Raw genomic sequence first — 16,990 nt, 5'->3', positions numbered from 1 at the left:
AAACAAATAGGTGGGGCCACGTCTTGGGAAAGGGGGAAAAACGTGACTGTGATACGTTGTTTCAGTGCTGCTGGTACCTACATCCCCCCTATGTTTATCATCTCCAGGAAGAGGATGTCATATATCTTAAGTAAAGGTGGACCAAGCCACATTTCACTTGAAATTTTTGAATTTTGTAAAAAACATTCCATTGTCATGGTAATCATACCTCCACACACTTCTCACAAGCTTAAACCACTAGATGTTACATTCTTTTCTTCTCTGAAAGCAGCCTTCAATCGTGAATGTGACATGTATATGAAGTCACGGGTGTATCAAAGTATTACGCCATATGAGTTAGCAGAACTTTTTAATAAGGCACATATTAAGGTCACTACCATGGACAAAGGGCAGTCAGGGTTTAAAGCAGTTGGGATTTGCTCTTTCAATCCAAACAAATTTCAGTATGACGACTTACAACAATGTGAGATGTTAAGAGATTTTGTCCTTGAAGATGAAGAGGTTCCGAATGCAACAAATGGAAATGAAGTGGTTGCATCTACAAACGAGCCACATATCCCAAAAAGGGGTCAAGAACAGATTCCTGGATCTCCAGCAGAGGATGTTCCACTTCTACTAGGCCTAGAAGAGGTCACAACAACATCAACTAAAAGTGCATGTGTCAGGCACGTTAGCGTATTTGAAATATCTCCTGTTCCAAAACAAATACAACTTCTTCCTAAGACGAAACAAGCCAAGGGAAAGCCTAAGGGAAAGTCAGAGATCCTTACAGCAACTCCAGAGAAGAATAAACTGCTAACAGAGTTATCAATAAAGAAACAGAAAGAAGCCATGAAAAAGAAAGCTGAAGGAAACAAGAAAAGAAATCTTAAGAATAAAGCAGATAAGTGGAGAAGTCTGCAACTTAAAAAGGTTTCGAAGAAGAAACAGACATTATATAAAAAGAAACACCACCAAGAAAGTGAAAGTAGCAGCGATGATGACCTAAATCTGGACTTGCAGAACATTTGTGATGACGATGAAATGGATGATATTGGTCCATTGGTGATTTCAGAAGATGTCTGTATAGTTTGTGGAGAGTTTGGGAAAGATGGAGAACTATGGTATCGATGTATTTCTTGTAGCAGATGGAGTCATGAAGACTGTAGTGGCTGGAACACTCCAAAAGTTACAAGTGCGATTTTTGCTGTATGAGAAAATGAACTCTTTTCACATCAATAAAAATGTAAAAAACGAAAATTATAAAAGATGTTTGTAGAATTACATTATTTCGTTCTTAAATATACTGTTTACTATTTGTAGCAACTAATAAGCAAATAAAAAAAAGTATTGTACATTTTTATGGTTTGTTTGTTTTGCGTGCTATTACCCAGTACTTTGCGTGTCATTACCCTCAGGGGTGGGGAATACCACGCATTTGCACTTTTTTTATTTTAATGTTCAAAATTAAGGTACTGTTTATAACTATTTACAGACGATTGGAATATGTGGAGAAATGTCCATTGTATGGTATGTACTTATTTTCGTAGGTTTTAATGACGTAACGAATGGTTCACATCGATTTTTCCTTAGGTGCGTGTATTTCCCCCACTCTCCCCTACGAAAGGCAGGACACGGTTCTTAATGGGTGTGTGATCACCCCGATGCGGTCTCGCTTTGTCGTGGGGAAGGTGCACACTGTCACAATAGCGTTGACCGGCCAGTGTAACATGTTCGGAGATTTCAAGTGCAGTACAACCGTGCACCAGTATGCCTCCCACACCATAAGACACGGACCACCAAAGCAATCGTGTTCGATGGTGCTGGGCGTACTCTCGTATGCCGAGAGGTGTGAACACTTAGTACATTCTGGAACACTGTCGAACGTCATCGTTCCGGTGGTACGTGTGTTATGGTGTGGAGAGGCATATTGTTGTATTGGCTTCCTGACCTCCGTAGCTTTGAATACGGCGCATTCGCTAGTCAATGCTAACGTGAAACTACTGCTTCCACGTGTGCATGCGCGTGTTGCGGACGACAAAGTGGAACCACACCGAGGAGCACAGGTGGAGGAGCTGTCATAACAATAAGATATGCGGCAAATGCACTGGCCTGTCCATTCCCTGTGCCCGTGTGGGATGCGTTGGAGACATGTATCAGGGGCATTTGAAAAGTCCGTGCAAAAATAAAAACTACTTACGTGTTTGGGGTAAACCTTTTTTGTTTTCCGACATAGTCTCCTTTTAGACTTACACAGATCGTCCAACGCTGTTCTACTTTGTTGATCCCTTCCGAATAATAGGAATTGTCCAAGTCAGCAAAATAGCTGTTAGTTGCTGCAATCACCTCCTCATTTAAATAAAATGTTTGACCTGCCAGCCATTTCTTCAAATTGGGGAACAAATAGTAGTCCGAGGGAGCCAAGTCTGGAGATTATGGGGTACGTGAAACGAGTTGCAATCCTGAAACTTCCTGGCAGATTAAAACTGCGTGCCGGACCGAGACTCGAACTCGGGACCTTTGGCTTTCCCAGGCAAGTGCTCTACTACAAGTTCGAGTCTCGGTCCAGCACAGTTTTAATCTGGCAGGAAGTTTCATATCAGCGTACACCCTGCTGCAGAGTAAAAATCTCATTCAGGAGTTGGAATCCTGTTTCCATTAATTTTGCGACTACAACTGCTGAGGTGTGTGCTGGTGCATTGTCGTGATGGAAACGGACTTTTTTGCGGTTCAATCGCCGGCGTTTTTCTTGCAGTTCGGTTTTCAAACAGTCCAATAACGATGAATAATTCACCTGTAATAGTTTTAGCCTTTTCCAGATAGTCGATGAGGATTATCCCTTCCAAATCCCAGAAAACAGTCACCATAACCTTTCCGGCCGAAGGAACGGTCCTCGCCTTTTTTGGTGCAGATTCTCCCTTGGTAACTCATTGTTTAGATTGTTCATTCGTCTCGGGGGTATAGTAATGTATCATCCACAATGACGAAACAACGCTTAAAGTCCTGTGGATTCTTCCTGAACAGCTGCAAACCATCCTCGCAACACTTCACACGATTCCGTTTTTGGTCAAGCGTGAGCAATCGCGGAACCCATCTTGCAGATAGCTTTCTCATGTCCAAATGTTTATGCAAAATATTATGTACCAGTTCATTCGAGATGCCCACACCACTAGCAATCTCACCCACCTTAACTCTTCTGTCACCCATCACCATATCATGGATTTTATCGATGATTTCTGGAGTCGTAACCTCCACAGGGCGTCCAGAACGTTCAGCATCACTTGTGCCCCTTATGGCCACTCCGAAAATTTTGAAACCACTTACTTATAAACTGCTCTAATCGAAGGTTCAGAGTCACCGTAATGTTTATCAAACTTCTCTTTAGTCTCCTGAGGCGTTTTGCCTTTCACAAAGTAATGTTTAATCACCACACGAAATTCTTTTTCGTTCTTTTTTGATAATCACACGAATGCCAAACACAAAGAAATCGACCAATATGGCCGAAACTTGGTGTGCGTTCTTTCCAAAGATGCTACTAACTAAACATAACCTCGATACATGCCGGTGGTGCCATCTCTCGGGCTTTGCACGGACTTTTCAAACGCCCCTCGTAATGCAGCCCGGTCACCTCCACTGACGACTGTCCGGTACTTGTCGACCGCTCTGCTAGAAAAACTGGACGCAAAATCATAACAACTCCTCACCGACCTGGTGAGCAGCATGGGAGCTCGTTGCAGAACACGCATTACCATGCATGCTGATCACACACTCTTTCCTGCCCCTCAAATTGTCTAGGGGATCATCATGAATTGCGGTAAGTTCAGTGTAATTATTGTCTTTGAATAAAAGAGTCTTTTCTCTTTGTCTCATTGCGTATTTCTTTTCTTTTTACCTCCTCAACTGTACTGTAATAGTATGGGGTGTTCAAAAAGTCTCTCCGCAGTGCCGTATGATTGTCAGCCGTGCGTGCCGTACGATTGTTCGTGTGCCTGGGTTACTTCCCTTCAAGTGGACTTTCCCAACATTCCACTCCTCCTGAACAGGCCATCAAGGCCCAATAGTACCGACCGGCCGCCGTGTCATCCTCAGCCCACAGGCGTAACTGGATGCAGATATGGAGTGGCTTGTGGTCACCGCTCTCCCAGTCGTATGTCAGTTTCAGAGGCCGGAGACGCTACCTCTCAATCGAGTAGCTCCTCAGTTTGCTTCACAAGGGCTGAGTGCACTCCGTTTGCCAACAGCGCTCGGCAGACCGGATGGTCACCCATCCAAGTGCTATCCCAGCCCAAGAGCGCTTAACTTCGGTGATCTGACGGGAACCGGTGTTAGTACTGCGGCAAGGCTGTTGGCTCCCAGCATTCCACTGTTTCGTGTATTTCAGCCAGTGGCAGTAGTATTGTTGGTGTGTGTCGTTACGTTCTGACGTGAACGTTTTAGTTACTTTGTTCGTTTGTTTCGTTTTTGTCACTGTTAAAATGCTAACCATTGAAGAACGTGTGTTTTTAGTCGAACAAGTGTTCAAAGCTGGCGGTAAATAGACAGTTTCAGTTCGTCAAACATTTAATTCAGTTTTCCCAGAGTCAACACTCCCACATCGCGATCCTGCGCGAGATTTGATTAACAAATTTCGAAGTACGGATTCAGTGACAGATGCACCGAGAAGTAGTCGTTCTAGCATTTTGTCTGAGGATAAACTACTCGATATTTCCGATAGAATGTCCATGAGTCCGAACAAGTCAGTATTCAATAAATTAATAGCTTGTATTTCACTGAGATCCATGTTGGTATATTCACTGCGCCATACGGTACGAGCGGCTAACAATCATACGACACTGCGGAGAGACTTTTTGAACACCCCGTATTTTATACAGCATGAGTCACGTAAGGCGTAATATCCGTTTTATTTCGTGAACGGTTACACATACTGAAGCGCGGTTTCTGGCAAATGCTGAGAGACTGCGGAGAGACTTTTTGAACACCCCGTACTTTATACAGGATGAGTCACGTAAAACGTAATATCCGTTTTATTTCGTGAACGGTTACACATACTGAAGCGCGGTTTCTGGCAAATGCTGGAACACTGAGGGGCACGTATCTTTTTGTTCGGTTGATGTTTTTACCGCTGGTACCTACGGAGATATTGAATCAAGTACGCTTTTTAAATGGAACCGTATACTTTTAATAACTCCATTCGATAGCTGTTGAGAAGACAATTATAGTGATATGGCGTTTTTTAGTGTTGACGTTGAAACTCGTCGTAAAAAAAAATCGAGAAATGTCCTAGAATTTGAGAGCACGGTGGCCGGAACCGGCATTAAGCCGTCGGCACACGGACCGTGCATCTGAACGTTGAGCGTTGAGCGTGCAGAGTTTCTGACGTCATAGCGTGGAATAGCACGCTCGGGAGTCTTTCCGAACGTGCAGAGCAATATCTGACATGTCAGATATTCTGAGCGTGCGTCTCAGCGTTGACCAATGAGATGGCACAACGCCGCCTACGTCACAAGCACGCCGTCTCCCTTCGGTACAGAGTTGTGAGGATAAAATAATGAGAAACATTATATTCGTGGCAAAAGAATTATTGTAACTTGCGTATTATGAGAATAGGCTATTCGAAGCCAGCAACACACTGAAGATCCACCCAAAACGCATTGTTCTTGGTACAATTTGTTATAATTAAATTTCAATTAGTAACATATCTACAATTAAGGTTTTCTGCAGGACCGAAGATATTATGATTAGACACTCGGAATGTGTTATTGGTGTAGCATTCTTTGAATGCTGTAATTTATGACTGCAATTATCTTTCACCTTATTTATGTCATTTCATTGTAGACATTTTTGTTACTGTTTTTGTGGAATTAAAAAAAAAGAATAATGCCCGCTATGGAGTTGTTGGTTGGGGCGGTGGTTCGCGTCCTACCACTTCCAAATTTTTTTTTCCTAACATTCGCGTTTTTATTGGGTACTGATACTTTATTATTAGTTTAATATAAGTATATACTATAATATTTGATGTTATGTAAATATAAGTTCACCTTTTTTTGAGGGATGCCTTTGTTCGAGTGGCTTAATCTACCGGATAGCTTGCGCTACTTGTATAAAGATATTTTGCTCCTTTTTCTTCTACGCTTCGTAATTCACTTCTTGCAAAGATTTCTGCTACTGGGTAGGAACAGTGATCAAGTAAGACTGACCTTGGGGTTTTACTAAAATGTGGGAATGATGCAATAATAATGTTTATCTTATGCGGAGAAGTATTTCAAATTCGTACCGCACTGTTTGTAATTCAACTTTTATAAGTCTGTGTCCATAATGATTGGACTTGGTACTTTCCTTTTCGTGGACGATGGAGGAAATATGCGTTTTAATAGAGCTAACGTGGGAATTTTACGCGTGCCCGTCGAGTAAACAGTGGGATTTACGAACTAGAAACATCCCTCAACTGCCGCTGGAGTGCGCTGCGATCGCGTATGCCACGTTGGGGCGCACGTACCGTATGCACAGGTTGCATCGTGCCTGGGCGTTCAGCAGCACGTTGAACTTGGCACGCTCAACGTTAACGTTCGACAGCACGGCCCGTGTGCCGACGGCTTTAGCGTTGCAGACACCGTCAAGCAGAGCTCTCACGCAACGCTGTGTCAGAACGTCAACACAGTTGCCTGTTTACTCGTCTGCTCTGCAGGCGTTCATTTCTGCATCAACATTCGTTGCGCGGAGGCATGTACGCCAATGAGGAGAAGTTGGATGTACTATTTTTATGTGGCGAATGCAAAAGAAATGCCGTAAAAACAGTGAAAGCGGTACAGGGCTATGTATCCGGACCGGCAGTGTCCGACGCGGCACGGTCTCACAGATTAAAACGCTACTGCGGACAGGCTGCTTGAACGTCTGGTCACGGAGGAAGCCTCGTCAGACAGGGCCATCGCAAGAGCGTCTAGAGAAGTGATTCCAGTGGTGGTTTCCCGTTGCCTTCCACTGGTGATGATGAAATGATAACGAAGACAACAGAACACCCAGTCCCTGAACGGAGAAAGCCACCGACTCCGCCGGGTATCGAACCCGAGCCCCTTGGCGTGACAGACCGCCACGCTGACCACTCAGCTATCGGGGCGGACGTACGTCAGAAGGAGGACGAGAAAGAACACTCAACTGAAATAGAGCACGCAGGAGCTGGTCGGGTTGCGACGCTAATTAATCCGCACGGTGGTGCGAGGCGTATTGCCAAGGAATGTGGAATCAGCCAGCCCAGCGTCGTTTCCACCCTGCGTCATTTGCCAGCCCGACGACCGGGATTTCGATCATCGTACAGTATTTTGTCGGTTTGCCCACCAGCAGCCGAGAGGCGACCTTAAGTTTTCCGAACTGATCGATGAAGCAACGTTTACTAACCACGCCAATGTAAATTTGCATCACGTGCACTACTGACCAGTCGGAAATCCACATTGGCCGCAACGTCAACCGCCTTGGAGCGTAAACGTATGATGCGGCATCATACGAAATTACATTCTGGGATGAAATTTTCACTCTACAGCGGAGTGTGCGCTGATATGAAACTTCCTGGCAGATTAAAACTGTGTGCCGGACCGAGACTCGAACTCGGGACCTTTGCCTTTCACGGACAAGTGCTCTACCAACTGAGCTACCCAAGGTACTGGCAGAAATAAAGCTGTGAGGACGGGGCGTGAGTCGTGCTTGGGTAGCTCCGTCGGTAGAGCACTTGCCCGCGAAAGGCAAAGGTCCCGAGTTTGAGTCTCGGTCCGGCACACAGTTTTAATCTGCCAGGAAGTTTTACTTTCTGGGACGTTATTTCGTCTGAGACTTTCTAAATGGACATTCGGACGCACACTTTCTGACGAACATTCTGCCGGTTCTTCTGGAAGAGGTATCACTGCATATTCGACAGTGTACGTGGCTGCAACGCGACGGTTCTCCAGCTCTCTCGTCCCGTGTTGCACCGCAAATACTGAATGAGAACTTGCCTGGACGTTGGCTAGGACGAAATTCTCAAATGGCCGGCAGGTTCTCCAGTTTGACTCCTCATGATTTCTGTCTTTGGGGAGTACTTCAAGATGCACAAGATGCAGTCTATGACGAAGCCAAAACTACGCCAGACGATATGTGTCGTTGAATCGCCAGTGCACGCGCTACCATATCATTCACTGTAATTACATATGTTCATCATTCTTTTGAAGGGAAATTCCAAATGTGCCTCTCAGTCCATGGTCAACAGTTTGAACACACGCTTCAATAAAGAGTAAAGTTTTTTTAAATTTTTTTTATATAAGACAAAATTTATGTTATGTGATCCGAAATGTTACCAGATCATTGTTAGTAAATTGTTTATTTCATTTACGTGTGTACCAAATTGCACTGCACTGTCAAATAAGTCGACAGTGTGTATTACTTGTAATGTAAATGTCGTGTGACTAGCGCCTCCTGGACTCGCATTCGGGAGGACGACGGTTCAATCCCGCGTCCGGCCATCCTGATTTAGGTTTTCCGTGATTTCCCTAAATCGCTCCAGGCAAATGCCGGGATGGTTCCTTTCAAAGGGCACGGCCGACTTCCTTCCCCGTCCTTCTCTAACCCCATGAGACCGATGACCTCGCTGTCTGGTCTCCTTCCCCAAAACAACCAACCAACCAACTAGCGCCTCCCGTCGGGTAGACAGTTTGCCGAGTGCAAGTCTTTCGATCTGACTCCACTTCGGCGACTTGCGCGTCGATGGGGATGAAATGATGATGATTAGCAGAACACGACACCCAGTCACTAAGCGGAGAAAATCTCCGACCCAGCCGGGAATCGAACCCGGGTCCTTAGGATTGACATTCTGTCGCGCTGACCACTCAGCAACCGGGGGCGGACAGCTGATAACACTGTCATTAAGCACTTACGTTCGCCATGATAGAAAGTTTCGTTAAGAATATTTATTTTGCGGTGTACAGGTGGACACCAAAGTATTTTAATAAAATGTTTAGTCCAACGAATGTATCCCACATCACAGAACTTAGAGCGTTGTAGGTAGAGGCAGTTGTCCAACAGCACATATTTCACTTCTAAGAAGCACAGAGCCACGTACGGAAAAAGGTAGGTCAAATCTTCCTTATAACATTTTCATATTTAATGCAGTAGTTGCTTTTTGAAGCGTATAAGACTTCTTCATTTTTGAATAATGAATAGTTGATTTCCCTGTTGCTGCTCACGTAAATCTAGGAGGATACACAAATGTGAAATAGGTTTCCTAAGCCCTTTCTGAGACGCTATATTCCAGCCTTTCCAAGTACAACATTTGTAGGTGAACCTGCATATAGGTCATAAGTAGGTTCTAGGGGAAATAAAACTTTATTCTCGCAACGCAGGCCTATCTTACGTTGTAGAACTACGCAGCCTCGTCCGATAACGCTGCTTGTCTGCACCGCAAATGCCGTTTCCGACCATCGTGCTCTCAAATTCTAGTACATTTCTAGAACTTTTTTACGACAGGTTTCAATGTCAATATTAAGAAACGGTATATCACTGTAACTGTCTTCTCAAGAGCTATCGAATGCAGTTACAATAAGTATACGGTTCGACTTAAAAAATGTACTTTCTTAGATATCTTCGTTAATACCACCGCTAAAAACATTTAGGAAACAAAACCATAAGTGCCCCTCGACGCTCTAACATTTGCCGAAAGCCGCGTTTCCATATGTACAACCGTTCAAGAAATAAAAGGGGTGTTACGCCTTACCTGATTCAATCCGTATGTATGTTACAAGTTCCAGCGAGCTATGTTATTTGGCAGTGACAGATAATGTGAAAGTTTCTTTCGTCCTTAAGTTATGCACACCAGAACACATTTTTTAAAAATACTAGCATTAGCGGAAACACGTATGGTGGCGTTTACGGCTCGTGAAACTAATCAATGAACAGCATCTTTCTCACATACATTTTGTGATCAAAAGTATCCGGACACCCCGAGAAACACACGTTCTTCATATTAGGTGCATTGTGCTGTCACCTACTGTCAGGTACTCCATATCAGCGACTACAGTAGTCGTTAGACATCGGGAGAGAGCAGAATGGGGCGCTCTGCGCAACTCACGGACTGCGAATGTGGGCAGGTGATACGATGCCACTTGCGTCACACGTATGTACGTGAGATTTCCACACTCCTAAACATCCCTAGGGCCACTGTTTCCGATGTGTTAGTGAAGTGGAAACGTGATGGGACACGTACAGCACAAAAGCGTACAGACCGACCTCGTCTGTTGACTGACAGAGACCGCTGACAGTTGAAGAGGGTCGTAATGTGTAACAACCAGACATCTATCCAGACCACCACACAGGAATTCCAAACTGCATCAGGACCCACTGCAGGTACTTTGACAGTTAGGCGGGAGCCGGCCGGAGTGGCCGTGCGGTTCTAGGCGCTACAGTCTGGAGCCGAGCGACCGCTACGGTCTCAGGTTCGAATCCTGCCTCGGGCATGGATCTGTGTGATGTCCTTAGGTTACTTAGGTTTAATTAGTTCTAAGTTCTAGGCGACTGATGACCTCAGAAGTTAAGTCGCATAGTGCTCAGAGCCATTTGAACCATTTGAGTTAGGCGGGAGGTGCGGAAATTTGGATTCCATGGTCGAGCGGCTGCTCATAAGCCACACATCACCCCCGTAAATGCCAAACAACGTCTCGCTTGGCGTAAGAAGCGTAAACGTTGGACAATTGAACAGTGGAGAAGCGTTGTGTGGAGTGCCGAATCGCGGTACACAATGTGGCGATCGGATGGCAGGGTGTGGGTATGGCGAATGCCCGGTGAACGTCATCTGCCAGCGTGTGTAGTGCCAACAGTTAAATTCGGAGGCGGTGGTGTAGTGGTGTGGTCGTGTTTTTCATGGAGGGGGCTTGCACTCCTTGTTGTTTTGCATGGCACTATTACACCACAGGCCTACATAAAAGCACCTTCTTGCTTCCCACTGTTGAAGAGCAGTTCGGTGAGGCGATTGCATCTTTCAACACGATCGAGCACCTGTTCATAATGCACGGCCTGTGGCGGAGTGGTTACACGACAATAACATCCTTGTAATGGACTGGCCTGCACAGAGTCCTGACCTGAATCCCTCCTCAGTGCAGCACTCCCTGAAGAATGGGCTGCCACTCCCCAAGAAAGCTTCCAGCACCTGATTGAACGTATAACTGCGAGAGTGGAAGCTGTCATCAAGGCTAAGGATGGGCCAACACCATATTGAAATCCAGCATTACCGATGGAGGGCGCCACGAACTTATAAGAAATTTTCAGCCAGGTGTCCGGATTATTTTGATCATATAGAATATGTGTGGAGGAGGTTTTCGGTATTAAAATACAGTAATGAGCAGCCTGTATGTCCAGCTATGGAACGAGATACTACAATCGTCCCTCTCGGCAGGGACTCGACAAGCCATTTGAAGGTTTTCGGATATCGGGCTGATTTGACGGCCTAGACATCAGTGTGAGATTACTGTCGTGCTCGTGAAAGCACTGTAGTACGATTCTGGCCTTGTGACACAGACAGTTATCCTGTCGGAAGAGATCTAGCATTAAAAAATGAAGATAATCCGCATTTGCGTTTACGTAGTCGAGACGGTGAAGATGCCTTCGGTGAGAAGCAGTGTCCCCGTCAAAGTCCTTGTGAATGTCCCCTGCAGCAGTGGCGCTGTGCAAGTTTCTAGCAGCCGTTCGTCCTGATGACGGCGTATCAGGACGCGGCCGTCGATCAGACGTGAGAAGCAAAGTGGTTCATCCGGCCAGGCCGCACCTTTCCATCGATCCGCGGAGCAGTCGCGGATGATCCCGTACCCACCGAAATCGTAACTGCCGACGTCGCTAGGTCAACAGGAGAACACGTACGGATCGACTGCTGCGTAGCCCGATGTCCGACCACTTGCGCAGGGCACTGAAACACTACCGACCGAGGTGGAGCAGTGGTTAGCGCGCTGGACCCGCAATCGGAAGGATGACGGTTCGAACCCGCGTCCGGCCATCCTGATTTAGGTTTTCCGAGATTTGCCTAATTCGCTTCAGGCGAATGCCGGGATGGTTCCTTTAAAAGGGCACAGCCGGCTTACCTCCCCATCCGTCCCCAATCTGTTGGGAGCGACGACCTCGCCGCCTGGTCGCCTCCGCCGAATCGACCGACCACCCATCTGAAACCCTTGTGGCTCCGCCATCACTGTTCCCAGATGGCAGATCTGCAACAAACCGCCACCTGTCTCGCCTCACAGTTCGAGAAGCCCTCCGACCTCGACTCCCTGTGATGAGACTTGGATGTCAAACACGTTGCCGCCGACTCGTCCTTCTACTGTCCTTCGACGAGTTTCCACGGGCGCCGGCAACAGCAGCACGCTGACGATCAGCTACGTCGCACCTGAGATGCTCGTTCCCAGGCACCGGGCCTTAACAACCTGGCCTTTGTCGCAGTCGCTAATGTCTGCCGATTTCGCCATTTGCGGCCCGTATTGTCACCGGGATGTTTCTCTGCTGCGCTTAAGCGCCTGCAGTGCAGCGTCACGTCCCACAATGCCGCCGAGCGGCGGCCACTGCTGCTAATGTTCTTCTGCCCCATTAGCCTACACGTTCTGTACACCACTTTTCTTAGTTTTTAAAAAAATTTTTTTTTAAAATTATATACTGTGTAGTGTCGGCTGAAGATCTCACTTTCATGACTTATTCTTCTAGCATGGGATGTAAGGATAAAAGGAAAACTATTTATTTCACAGTGTCGGCTGAAAAGCTCATCCTTCATGACTTATTCTTCTAGGATGGGATGTAAAGATAAAAGGAAAACACTTTATTTATTACACATTCAGCTAGGCTTGGGCACTCAATGGGTCCTTTAGCCTGCTGTCTTTGGCGATGTCTATCAGCTGTGGAGGGTGAGATGTGTCTAAGCTGTTATCTGTGACTGCTTCCTCGTGTTATGACAGATTGCCTATGGGGGGTGAAACGTTATTGACTTCGGTACTCGATACTTGTCCCATCTTGCAGGGTTTACCGTTCCTACCGATTCTAATTGTCGAACTTCGTCCCTAAGGGCATCGATTTTGTCAAAAAACTCGTAACGCCTTGTCACGGACCTTCTCTTATATAGTGGTCTCGTGGAGTGCGGTGCGGATGTCGACGTTTCTTGTCCACCATGGAGCTCCTGTGATCCATCGATAGCAAATGTTTTGCAGCGCTTGGAGTTTGTTGCAGTTGGAGACGCACGTACTTCTCCACGAGGTGGAGCCATATAACATTGAGGGTTCCACCGTTGCCTTATACAACTGGAGTTTAGTCTTAGGGTTGAGATCCTGACTCTTCAGGAACAGAATCAATTACGTGCCCATCTTCTGGTCTGCCGTCTTCTTGTCGTCAATATGCGGCGTAAAGAGTAATTTTTTGTCAAGGTAGACACCGAGGTACTTCAGTCCCGGCGACCATGGGATAAATTGATCAGCTATTCGCAGTCTGCGGTTCAGAACTGGTTTCCTCCGTGTAAACATAACGGCTGCCGTCTTCGTCGGGTTGATTGTTATCTTATTTTGCAGCGCCCAGCCGTACACCACCGGGTAACACTACAGCGCAGTGCTTCGCAATTATACGAGGGGCGTTTGAAAAGTCCGTGCAAAGTCTGAGAGATGGCACCACCGGCGCGTACCGAGGTCATGTTTCGTTAGTAGCATCTTTGGAAAAAACGCACACCTAGTTTCAGCCATATTGGTCTATTTCTTTGTGTTTGGCATTTGTGTGAATCAAGGAAGTCGAGTGATTGTCAAAAAAGGACGAAAAAGAATTTCGTGTGGTGATTAAACATAACTTTATGAAAGGCAAAACGCCTAAGGAGACTAAAGAGAAGCTTGATAAACATTACGGTGACTCTGCACCTTCGATTAGAACAGTTTATAAGTAATATAAAAATTTTCGGAGTGGCCATATGGGCACAAGTGATGCTGAACGTTCTGGACTCCCTGTGCAAGTTACGACCCTGGAATAATTGATAAAATCCATGATATGGTGATGGATGACAGAAGATTTAAGGTGCGTGAGATTGCTAGTGGTGTGGGCATCTCGAATGAACGGGTACATAATATTTTCCATAAACATTTGGACACGAGAAAGCTATGCGCAGCATGGGTTCTGCGATTGCTCACGCTTGACCGAAAACGGAATCGTGTGAAGTGTTGTAAGGATGGTTTGCAGCTGTTCAGGAAGAATCTGCAGGACTTCAAGCGTCGTTTCGTCACTGTGGATGAAACATGGATACATTACTATACTCCTGAGACCAAACAACGATCTAAACAATGGGTTAGCAAGGGAGAATCTGCACCAAAATAGGCGAAGACCATTCCTTCGACTGGGAAGGTTATGGCGACTGTTTTTTGGGATTCGTAAGGAATAATCCTCATCGACTTCTGGAAAAGCGTAAAACTATTACAGGTGCATATTATTCATCTTTATTGGACCGTTTGAAAACCGAGCTGCAAGAAAAACGCCTGCGATTGGACCTCAAAAAAGTCCTTTTCCATCACGAGAATGCACCAGCACACACCTCAGCAGTTTTCGTCGCAAAATTAATGGAAACAGGATTCCAACTCGTTTCGCATCCCCCTAGTCTCCAGACTTGGCTCCCTCGTGTTACTATTTGTTAGCCAATTTGAAGAAATAGCTGGCGGGACGAAGATTTTATTGAAACAAGGAGATGATGGTGGCAACTACTAGCTACTTTGCAGTCTTGGACAATTCCTATAATTCGGAAGGGATCAACAAATTAGAACAGCGTTGGATGAAGTGTATAATTCTAAAAGGAGACTTCCGGTATGTCAAAAAATAAAAAAGGTTTACCCCAAACACATAAGTATTTTTAATTTTTTGCACGGACTTTTCAAACGCCCCTCGCAACTTCAATCAACTGTACACTCTCGCTGTAATTCTCTGAATATAAAAAAATCATTTTATTTATTATTCTATTGTCAAGGATCATTAATCGAAACAATACGAAGTATTCTCTTCTTCATAGCTGCTATTTTGTAGTATATACCCACACATATTATAAAAATGGATGTACATAACGATGTCTGTTGTAACAATTCCGGAACATTCGCAATTTCGCGCCAGCGGTGTGTTCGAGCGAAATGCCGTTGGCATCCCTGCCCAGTCCTGTGTTTAATGTGCCACTGCCGGAAGTTACATTGCTGTATGTCTGTTAGTCATCGTTCAGCGCTGTATTGAGTAGAACGTTGTGTCGCACAGTTTGCGAATTTCGAGATGGGGGGGGGGGGGGTGTTAGAGGAGCAACGCGTTTGTATTAAATTTTGCGTGAACCTGAAAAAAACCTTTACAGAGACGCACCAAATGATGCAGAAAGCCTACGGTAATGAGTGGTTAAGCCTAATCGGTGTTACGAATGGTAAACACAAAATGGCCAGACGGAAGTTAATGATGACCCTCTTTCAGGACGCCCTCTGACGTCTACCGACGACGCTCATGTCAGGAACGTCAACGAAATTGTGCGCGCGAATAGAAGACTGACTGACCAAGAGATTGCTGAAGAATTTAACATTACAGTTGGATCGTGTCATGAAATCGTGATAGAGCATCTTGGAATGCATCGTGTTGCCGCCAAGTTTGTCACACGGCTCATGAGTCAAGACCAGAGAGACCTTCGCCTCGCAGTCTGTGAAGAGCTTTAGGTTCGCGTAAATGAGAACGAAATGTTCCTTAAGAGGATCATAACTGGTAATGATGCAATGTTCCCCAAGTGTTAGCGGATTTTGTGACTCAGTGTTTTCACGCAGTAGCGCAGAGACGACTTTATCGCTGCTTAATGGATGATGCGATTACAATAAAACCTCTCTGTACGAGATGCGGCTAGAAAAAAACCGGACTGATGCTGGAAAAAACATTTATTTACAATTATTTACAATTTCATGTTATCCCCTTCAATGTACTCTCCTCCTCGGTCCCTACACCGTTCCGTACGAATTTTCCAGTGTTCATAGCAATGCTGCAGATCATTTTCGGTAAGTCCATACATTACTTCCGTCGCTTTTTCTTTTACTGCTTCAACAGTCTCAAATCTAGTTCCTTTCAAAGCTGACTTGAGTTTAAGGAAAAGAAAAAAGTCACAGGGGGCCAAATCAGGTGAGTAGGGTGGATGATCTAAGATGGGAATGTTGTGTTTTGCCAAAAACGTCTTCACTGACAACGCACTGTGAGCTGGGGCATTGTCTTGGTTAAGGATCCATGACTTTTTTCTCCACAAATCGTTCCGTTTTCTCCGTACTCGCTCACGTAGGGTAGCCAGGACGCTAATGTAGTAATGCTGATTCACTGTTTGTCCCTCTGGTACCCAATCAATGTGCACAATCCCTTTGATGTAAAAAAAAAAAAAATCATCATTGCCTTGAATTTCGATTTTGACATTCGTGCTTTTTTTTGTCGTGGAGAACCAGGAGTTTTCCAATGCATCGATTGGCGTTTAGTTTCGGGATCGTAAGTAAAAAACCACGATTCATCGCAAGTAATAACATTTTGTAAGAAGGTGGGATCACTTTCAATGTTTTCCAGGATGTCAGAACAAATCATTCTTCGTCGTTCGTTCTGTTCAATTGTGAGACACTTTGGAACCATTTTTGAACACACTTTGTTCATGTTGAAACTTTCATGAAGAATCTGCCTAACACTTTCCTTGTCAACACCTGTTAACTCAGACACTGCTCTGATTGTTAAACGGCGATCTTGTCGAACAAGTTTACCGATTTTTTCAATGTTTACATCAATTTTTGCTGACAATGGTCTGCCAGTGCGAGTGTCATCACTGGTGTCTTCGCGGCCATCTTTAAATCGTTTAAACCACTCAAACACTTGTGTTCGCGATAAACAATCATCGCCATACACTTGTTGTAACATTACAAACGTTTCACTTGCAGATTTTCCTAGTTTGAAACAAAATTTGATGTTAACACGCTGTTCTTTCTGTACACTCAACATTTTCCGACGCACAGACAAAACG

At 45.2% G+C, this 16,990-nt stretch overlaps 1 pseudogene; it reads right to left on the bottom strand.

Moving 5' to 3' along the window:
* Positions 1 to 4,211: 4,211 nt before the first annotated feature.
* LOC124717428 lies at positions 4,212 to 4,329 on the bottom strand (annotated as a pseudogene).
* Between the last annotated feature and the right edge of the window lie 12,661 nt (positions 4,330 to 16,990).

Source organism: Schistocerca piceifrons, chromosome 9 (genome assembly GCF_021461385.2).
Source record: "Schistocerca piceifrons isolate TAMUIC-IGC-003096 chromosome 9, iqSchPice1.1, whole genome shotgun sequence".
In the NCBI taxonomy this organism is placed as follows: Eukaryota; Metazoa; Arthropoda; class Insecta; order Orthoptera; family Acrididae; genus Schistocerca; species Schistocerca piceifrons.
Note: the sequence above shows the minus strand (reverse complement) of the source record. Positions and strands in the feature narration are given on the sequence as shown.